Source organism: Notamacropus eugenii, chromosome 3, assembly GCF_028372415.1.
Source record: "Notamacropus eugenii isolate mMacEug1 chromosome 3, mMacEug1.pri_v2, whole genome shotgun sequence".
Classification (NCBI taxonomy): Eukaryota; Metazoa; Chordata; class Mammalia; order Diprotodontia; family Macropodidae; genus Notamacropus; species Notamacropus eugenii.
The window spans coordinates 320,227,981-320,237,055 of record NC_092874.1 but is presented as its reverse complement, the minus strand read 5'-3'; the positions used below and the strand labels follow the sequence as shown (position 1 = coordinate 320,237,055).

General features: G+C 41.9%; 1 protein-coding gene across 2 annotated transcripts in view; it reads left to right on the top strand.

Moving 5' to 3' along the window:
- Window positions 1-1,407: 1,407 nt before the first annotated feature.
- PRPSAP2 (phosphoribosyl pyrophosphate synthetase associated protein 2) overlaps window positions 1,408-9,075 on the top strand; it is a 65,331-nt gene continuing 57,663 nt past the window's right edge. The window contains exon 1 of one of the 2 annotated variants that reach the window (XM_072596859.1): window positions 1,408-1,581. The gene's annotated coding sequence lies outside the window, so the exon portion shown is untranslated. The remainder of the gene's footprint in view (window positions 1,582-9,075) is intronic. The other variant, XM_072596861.1, reaches the window with a different exon arrangement.

Genomic DNA, 9,075 nt, shown 5'->3' with positions numbered 1-9,075 from the left:
GAGTGGGATGTAGGTGGGGTAATCCAGAGGTAAGAGACAGTGGAAGGCCAGGTTACTGCCAAGGGAAACAGATTTGAATATGAAAGATTCAGGGGGACCTGGCTACAAATCTGAGTATGAAAGGCCAGATGGGGAGATTCAAAGGGAGTTCAGGGAGGTTTCAAGAGTCTGAACCCCATCACCCCTACTGAAAAGTTAGGGAGTTATCACCCTGTGGAAGTGTATATCTGCTCTCCTATCTGATCAGAACTTTTATCTCCACCAATTCGATTCAGGCCTTTTCCTACCATTTTAACTTCTCCCAGACAACGGGCATTCCATATTTTAATTCTATTAACCTAATGAATCATCAAAGTCCAAATCAAACAAAATGCAGTTTGCTGCTTGCTCTTTCCATCTTGGTCCATCTGACTGACCCAAGCAACATTTGGGGCCAGTTACTGCCTTTGTAGCTCCACCTAGAACTTTTGTAATACAAATCACTTCTACCTTTTCGGTGAGGGAAAAATCCAGGGCAGAAAAGAGGTCAGCACATTCCTCTAGAGTTGGCTGAGGCAATTCCGTCTACTCCATGGCAGATCCTGTAGGAACATCTTTCCATGAAATGCGCCCCCAGTTACAATTCCAAGCTGACATCAAACTATTGGTGACTACTCTTAATCCGGCCATTCAACCATTTCTGAATCCATCTAACCAGGCTTTCACCTGATCCACATCTCTCCGTCTTTTCTACAGAAACACTTCTAAAATCTTGGTTTAATATATCTATTGCATTCCCCTGTTTAGTAACAGTCAAAAACTTAAATAAGGGCTTCTTGATGTTTTTGTGCGTCAACAGATCCCTTTGGCAGTCTGATGAAGCTTATGGATCCCTTCTCAGAATTAAAAAAAAAATCCTAATGGAAGGAAAAGCTAAATTTTATTGAGAGGTTAGTGAAAATAGGTCATTTTTTCCTCTTATCCAAGCGCACAGACATCTGCCGGTTATCCACGACCCCCTGGGGTTCCATGGCCAGCCTGGGACCACTGCACTGTTCTCCCCTGTCTAGCCCAGGACAGGGTGGCTCAGGGCAAGCCCCACACGCCCCACTTTCCCTGCGCTTCTCCTCCCACCCCAACCCTCAGCAGCAGCCCTGCTCCCCACGCCTTTCCTTGGGCTTCTTCTACCCCGTCCTCTTCTCAGGCCCACCGCCCTTTGGCGTAGGAGGGTCTCCGCTTCCCCCTCCCGCTCTCGCCCTCCCTCCTAGGCCTCCTCCTTCCTCTGCCCGTCCCCCCTCCCCTTCCCAAGTACCCTGGTCACTCCCTCCCCGCCCCCCGCCAGCCTCGCGGCCAGCCTCGCGACCGCCTCGCGCGGCCGCCCTGGCCCCGCCCCCGGGTCTCCCGGAGCTGAGCCGGCGTCGCTCACGCACACGGAGCCGCCATTTTGCTGCGAGAGTCGCCCACTGGGACCCGGTGTTTTCTGGTTCGGGTGGCTGCGGCTCCAGGGGCGAGCGGCAGCTGCGGGCAGCGGGGCCTGCTCGGGGCGCGGCGGGAGGCTCGGCTCTGCGGAGGCGGTGCGGGGAGGAGCGGCTGGGCGGACAGGTGACTGGCCGGGGACCGGGACAGGTGCGGGGCCGGGGCGCTCCCTCCCCAGCCATGACCGACCCCCCCCCTCCATCTCCCCGGGCGGGGCCGAGGCAGCTCCGGGCTCTCGGATCCCTGGGGCTGGAACTAAGAAGAAGTGGGGGGGCGGGGCGGTCCTCGCTGATCCGGAAGGATGGAGGGGATGTTCCTTTGCCAGGGAAGGAGAGGAGAGGCGGCGGTCCTTGGGGCTGCTGGAGAACGTGGGTGAGGGGTCCCCAAGCTAGGCATGCCCCGCCCCCTGGGTCTCCTAGAATAGTAATAGCTAGTGCTTGTGTGGCTCATTCGGCGCTTTCCCTGGGGCTGGGGAAATGTGGGGGGCCGGGGGGTTCCTTGGGAAACCGCCATGCTCTACGGACGATGGATAAATTGGAATTGTGGCTGAAGGTAAACTCGGAGAGCAAGGGACTTGCCTCACTTTTTGTATCCCCGGGCCCTGCCAGCACACTGGCGGCTAATGGATTCGAAGGTTCTAGGTCTGGGATTTTTTATGGCATTTACCCCTTTGGCCGTTCCGTGGCGTACAGTAAAAGAGCATCACCAGGGCCCTGTAACGTTTGCAGAACACTTGCTACAAGGTATCTCTTTTGTTTGCAAAGCACTTGCTACAAGGTATCTCTTTGGATCCTCAGCACCACCCTGGGAGGGAGGTCCTGTTAGAATCACGCAACCCGCAGGTGTCTGAGGCCAAATTGAAAGCCAGGTCTTCCTGACTTCAAGCCCAGTGCTTTGAAAGCAGTTACGTTGAAATAGTCATAAAAATATTTTTAAAACTAACCCACAGGACCCCAAGTTCTAGGTAATACCTGGACAGAGTGAAGTCTTGAGAGATGCTCCCTGAGCCCTGATTTACTAGTAGTGACATTTTATGTTTACTTGGAGAAAGAGGTTTTTATTTTCCTCTTAACACTCTTCCCTTGCATCATTCGGATGGGATTCATGATAGTAGTTGTTATGGCCAAAGGATTCACCAAATAGCCAGTTTACTGGAAATGATTGCTCTGTATTTAAGTAGGCACGTAATAGACAGCATTCATCATCTGTTCCCTGGAGCATATCTGAAACCTTTCCGAAGTAAAAACAGCCATAGCTTTTGAGAACTCATTGGAATAAGATTTTGTGGAAGAAGTTTTATAATAATAACAAAATTAACAATCACTTACATTTAGCAAACAAATACATAACAGAACATTTTCTTCACAACATCCTGTGAAGCGGATAGTGCAGCTGTCTTCTTGGAGAACTGTGTGACTTGTTTGTATGGTCACACAGTAAACATTGGAACTAAAATTCAAATCCAGTTGAAGTCCAGCCTTTTTTCCACAGTGCTTGGCTTTTTGTTTAGATTTTAGAAATTTTTCACTCATAAATTACTTTAAAATGAATTTCTTAGGGTTTTATACTATAGTTAGAAAATGTATTAAATACCTATTTATTGTGTTCCAGGCACTGTGTTAGGCTTCAGAGATAACAGAGACAAAAAATAAGAAGTCATTTCCTACTGCAAGGAATTTACATTGTATCAGGGAAACAACATTACAGGTATAAGTAAATATACAATATATATAAACAAAAAAAAGAAAGTAATTTGAAGGGACACTAAAAGTTGGAAGCCTCAGCTGGAAGTAGGTACTTGAGCTAAGAATTGATAGGAGGTAGGGATTATTTTCCCCCCTTTTCCTTTTTTATTAATGCCTTTTTTTATATGGCTCATAAATTTCAGAATATGACCCTTCTCTCTTGAGTGACATTTCTTTTAAATTATATTTTTATTTTTATTAGGAAGTTAGTAAACATAAGTAAAGATGAGCATTGCTAATGTGTTAGCATACTAGAACAAAAAAGAAGATTATATATGAAATTGAACTTTTGTGTGCTATATTCTGTTTTTTCATACTATGTACAGTTTTTTGGGGGGAGAGTAATTCACATTTAACATTGTAATCCCCATTCTTCTTGCATGTTGGTGCCACTTAAATAAACTTCTGTTTATTTTTTTAATGATTCAAAAGACTCTTCCCCTTCTCTTACTCCCCCACAAATTCCTTCCCTCCCCCCAAAAATAAAAACCGTCTCATTTTAACATAAGTATTATCATTCAAAACAAATATACACATTGGCTGTGTCTAAAAATGAACTTCTCTCCAATCCATTGCCTCTCTACCAAAAATGATTTGTCATCTTTCTTTGGGAGTAGTAATTGGTCATTTTGTTGAATGCAGGTCTTTCAGTTGTTTTTCTTTATAGAGTTGTACTTTTTATATGAATTAATCTCCTAGTTCTTGAGCCATCCTAAGGGATTTAAAAAGAAAGACAACAAAGTAGTTTAGCAAAATTAACTGATATATTGACTGTATGTGACTGTATACATAACATTTCACACCTCATGTCCCTCCTCATCCCCAGGAAAGGAAGTCATATTTTCATAGTCTCTTTTCCAAGACAAACCTTGGTTATTATCATTAAATAGTGTTTGATTTTGTTTTATTATTCTTTCTACTTACATTGTTATAGTCTTACATAATTTTCCTGGTTCTGCTTCTGCATCGGTTTATGTCTTTCCATGCTTCTCTGAATTCTTAGTATACATTGATTTTTTTTGACCCAGTTGTATTGTATTACCTCTTTATATCTCAGTTTGTTTAGCTGTTTCTTGATTGATAGTCACATGCTTTGTTTCCAGCACTTCTCTACAACAAAAAGTGACATAGTCTTTGGGAACCAAGAATTAAAAATCCAACTGCTTATTTTTATATGAGAGACTTTTCTGTCTTTGGGCTTTGGATATATGTTTAGCAGTGGGATCCCTGGGTCAGAGCATATGGTCATTGTAGTGATCTTTTAAAAAATTTAATTGGTAATTACTTTCCATAATGGTTGGGCCAATTCACAGCTCCACCAACAGTGTATAAGTACATTGTGAGCTAGAGATCCTAACAGGTGGAGCTGAAGTGTGGAGAGAGTGCATTCTAGACATGGCAGATAGGAGATAGAATGTTGTATATGAGGTAGGTAAGTTAGTTTGACTGGAACAGACTGTGAAAGAGTGTAATATATAACAGTACTGGAATGGTAGACTGGAGCAAGATTATGAAGTCTTTAAATGCTTAGCAGAGGAGTTTGTATTTTATTCTAAAAGTAGTAAGGGAACCACTGAAACTTTCTGAGCAGAGAGAGTGATATGATGAGACATGTGCTTTAGGAATTTTACTGGCAACTCCATATGGATGATGGATTAAAGAGGCAGGAGACAATGTAGGGAAACCAGTCAAGTTGCTATTGGAATGGTTGAGCTTGGGGATGATGAGGAGCTGAGCTACTGGTACATGTATGAGTATAATTGGAAACAGAATACGGAGAAAAAAATGTTAGGCCATTGAATTCGGCAATTACTGGTTTGTAAAGAGCAGTTTTATTTGAATGATCAGGTCAGAAGTCTGATTAAGAGAGGTTGCAGGTGGAAAGTAAATAAAGTCAATAGCTTCTTAAATAGTTTGTGAAATGGAGAAGAGGCAGGACAATAGTTTAAGGGGGATGATAGGGACAAAAAAGTCTTTTTGAGGCTGGAGGAAATAAACATGATTTAGGGAGAGTTTGTAGCTTTAAGAGAAACTTAGAGATAGGAGGAGATCAAAAGGTAACCAAGTTGAGGGACTGGCCTAGGAAACAGTAGACTAGTTTGGCTGGAGCATAGAGTGTGGAGGAGAGTAAGGTTATTTCCCCCCACACTCCCCGATATCCTACCAGTTGTCCATTCTGCATCCAAAGCATCTCTCATATTTCTCTCAATTCCCTTGACCTCTGGTTCTTACCACTTCTGGACTTCTTGTCCCCTCACTTGTATAGTGAAAAGAACACTGGCTCCGGAATCAATAGGACTTGAATTCAGATCCCATTTTTGGGGTGGATACAGACATGAGAGATTTGAAAGAATGGTAATGCCTTTCACAGAAATAAGGAAGTTTAGAAGACAGTAGGTTTAGGGGAAAAGATAATAAGTTCTGTTTTGGACATATTGAGTTTGAGATCTCTCTCGTACGTCTAGTTTGAATTGTCCAGTAAGTTGTTGGTGAAGAGGGATTGAAGCTCCTGGGAAGATTGGGCATGGATATGTAGATCAGTAAGTCATCTACATTGAGAGGATAAAAATTGATGAGGTTATACTGATGGTGAATATTGAGAGAGAAGAGGGCCCAGGATAGGGCTACCTCATATTCATTTTGTATATATTCTCTATGTACTCATAAGTACATATAAACAGAACCAGGAGAACAATTTATATAATGACTTTAATGATGTAAAAAGCATGATTATATAAGAACATGTTTTCCTGTTAGAATTTAAACTCTTTGACCATAGAGACTTTAACTTTTATCTCTATTGCTTAGTACAATGTGTGTCACATACTGTATAGTTTGCACTTAATAAGTGCTTGCTGATTGATTTCAGTCACCGAGCTTTACCACCTAGAAGTATTTTTTTAATTAAGAATTTTAGCAAACTTCAATGAATATGAACATTTTTAATATAAAAAAGGAACAGAAAAAAGAGAACTGCATATGAAACTGAATCTGTTATGTACAGCTTATTTTTTAAATATATGTTAACTTGAATGTTAAAGGTATATGAACAAGAGGCAGCATGATGAAATGACTAGAGAATGTTCCCTGGATTTTATTCTAGATCCTCTTCTCCCTTTATACTGTTTCACTTGGTGATCTCTTCAGTTTCACTCGTTTCAATTATCTGTATGCTGATGATTCTCAGATCTACTTATCCATCTCTAACTCTTTTCCTGACCTCCACTCTTCCATCTCCAGCTGCCTAGTGGATATCTCAAACTGACTACAACTATAGACATAAACTCATCATGTCCGAAACTGAACTCATCTTTTCCCCCAAACCCTTCTCACTTCTGAACTTCTGTATTGCTAAATAAATAAATAAATACTCTGTTGCTCTTGACAGAAGCAGGAAAATTTTTAAGAGAGGTAGGTTTGGAGAGAAAGATGACAAATTCTTTTTTAGACATTTGAAGTTCTAGATACCTAAGGGAAATTAAGTTCAAAATGTTCAAATGGCAGTTGGAAATGAGGGAATGTACTTCAAGAGCAAGACTAGAGCTATATATATAGATTGGGACATTTTCTGCATAGAGATTATAATTAAAGGTGATGGTATCACCAAGAGAGAAGAGAAGAGGAGGTGTACAGAGCCTTCAGGTACATCCATAGTTGGGATCAGGCAATCAATAAGAATTTATTAAGGGCATCCTATATGCTAGGCACTGGGGAACATAAAGAAGGGCAAAAGACAGTCCTTAATCACAGGGAGCTCATGGTGTAATGGGTTGAGCTCACAGCATGCAAACAACTGTGTACAAATAATATCTATAGAGAATAAATTGGAGATAATCAGCAGAGGAAATGCACTAACGTTAAGGGAGATTGGGAAAGCTTTCTTATAGAAAATGAGATTTTAGCTGAGACTTCAAAGAATTCAAGTAAACCAGGAAGCAGAGATAAAGAGGGAGAGTATTCTAGGCAGGGGCAGGAGGAAGGGTGAATAGCCATTGAAAATTTAGAGTAAGGAGGTGGCATGTTAGGTATGAGGAATAGCACAGAGAACAGTGTCACTGGATTATAGAATATGTGGAAGGGAATAAGTTATAAGATGACTGGAAAGGTGATTCAAAGGGGTCAAGTTATGAAGGGCTTTGAAATCTAACCAGAGGATTTTATATTTGATCCTGGAGGTAATGGGGGGGGGCACTACAGTTGATTAAATTGGTGGGTGACAGTCAGACATGGGCTTTAGGAAAAATCAGTTTGACAGCTGGACTGAAATGGGGAGAAATTTAAGAAAGAAGAATCCAACAAGCCAGCTATTGCAATAGTCCAAGTGTAAAGTTAAGAGGTCTTAAACCAGGGTGATAACACTGTTAGAGCAGAGAAGGGGGCATATAGGTGAGGTGTTTGAAGGTAAAATAGGACAGACAGGTAAGATTGTATAATGATCCAGCCAAGGAAACTGTTAGAGTGATCCTATCTACAAAGAGAGCAATGTCACAAAAACCCAGAGAACATAGTTAGCAGTGACTAATAAAGAGAGGTCAAGAAATGAGGACCATCAGACTTGACAAATGGATTGCTAGTGACTTTGTAGAAAGCAGTTTCAAGTTGAATAAGGTAAGGAGCCAGAGATTACAGAGTTGAGAAGTTTGGCTGAGAAAGAGAGGAAAGATGTAGGATGAGAACTTGAAGGGATTGTAGTGAATTTTTTAGGATGGAGGTGTGTTTTTAGGCAGTAGATAAAGTAAGAAGAGGATGACTGATATTGCAATCTGCCTGAGAATATAGGAGGGAATGGGATCTGTGGGCTTTGGTTAGGAGAAAGATTACTTCTTTGTCAAAATGGAGTAAAGGAAGAAAGAATAGAAGATTTTATCAAGGGATTTTGAGAAAAGGATAATATTGTTCACTGGCAAATGGCCCCTATTTTTCTCCTATTTGCTTGGCCATTCTTCAGTTGCCTTTGTGTTGATAATTTTTTCCTCACTACCTTTGCATGAGCGTTCCCCAGGGATTGATCTGTCCTGGGTCAAGTTAAGTCACTTTATTAAGTAACTACTGTATGCCAGGCTAAGCACTGGGGATACAAAGAAAGCCAAAAAACAGTCCCTGCTCCCAAAGAGCTCACATTCCAATAGAGGAGATAGCTGGAAACAAGATTGATGTAGGACAAATTGAAAATAATTAACAAGGGGATGGCACTAGCATTAAAGGAGAGAGGAAAGGTTTCTTGTAGAAGGTGAGATTTTAGGTGGAACTTGAAGGAAGTCAGGGTACCTCTACACGCCCCCCCCCCCCCCCCCCCCAAGAAGGAGAAAATGTATGGGAAACAGCCATTGAAAATGGCTGGATTCAGGAGAATAGAGTACCCTGTTTGAGGAACAGCAAGTATGTTAATACTAAAACACTATTTCTGCTCTCCCTTCAGCGTGTCCCTGAGTGCTGTGCCCTGTACTAGTTGATGCCACTCCCTAGGGTTTTAAGGGCATTGAAAATCCCAGCCTTTATCTGAGGCTTTCCAAACCCCCTGGGGTTTTCTCAGGGAGGCCTTTCTTTCTGCTTCTGGACACAGCTGAAGTAGATGTGTGGGAGTTAGGTGGTCTTGCTTCCAGACAGACTTGGCTTTAGTCTTTTGAAGTCATGCATGATTGATCACTGCTTTAAATATTTCTTAATATTTTCAAAATTGTTTTACTGGACATTATTGTAGTTGTTGTGCGAACTTTTCTAACTTGCTTTTGGTCACTTCACTATCTCAGTGATAGTCTTTTCTTGTGTCACTCATACCTCCTATAAGTCCCCTGCACCTCCCAACCCTGCTCAAAAAGCAAATCCACACATTGACCTTTTCTGAAAATGTGTGTTTCATTCCGCCTCCATTTGT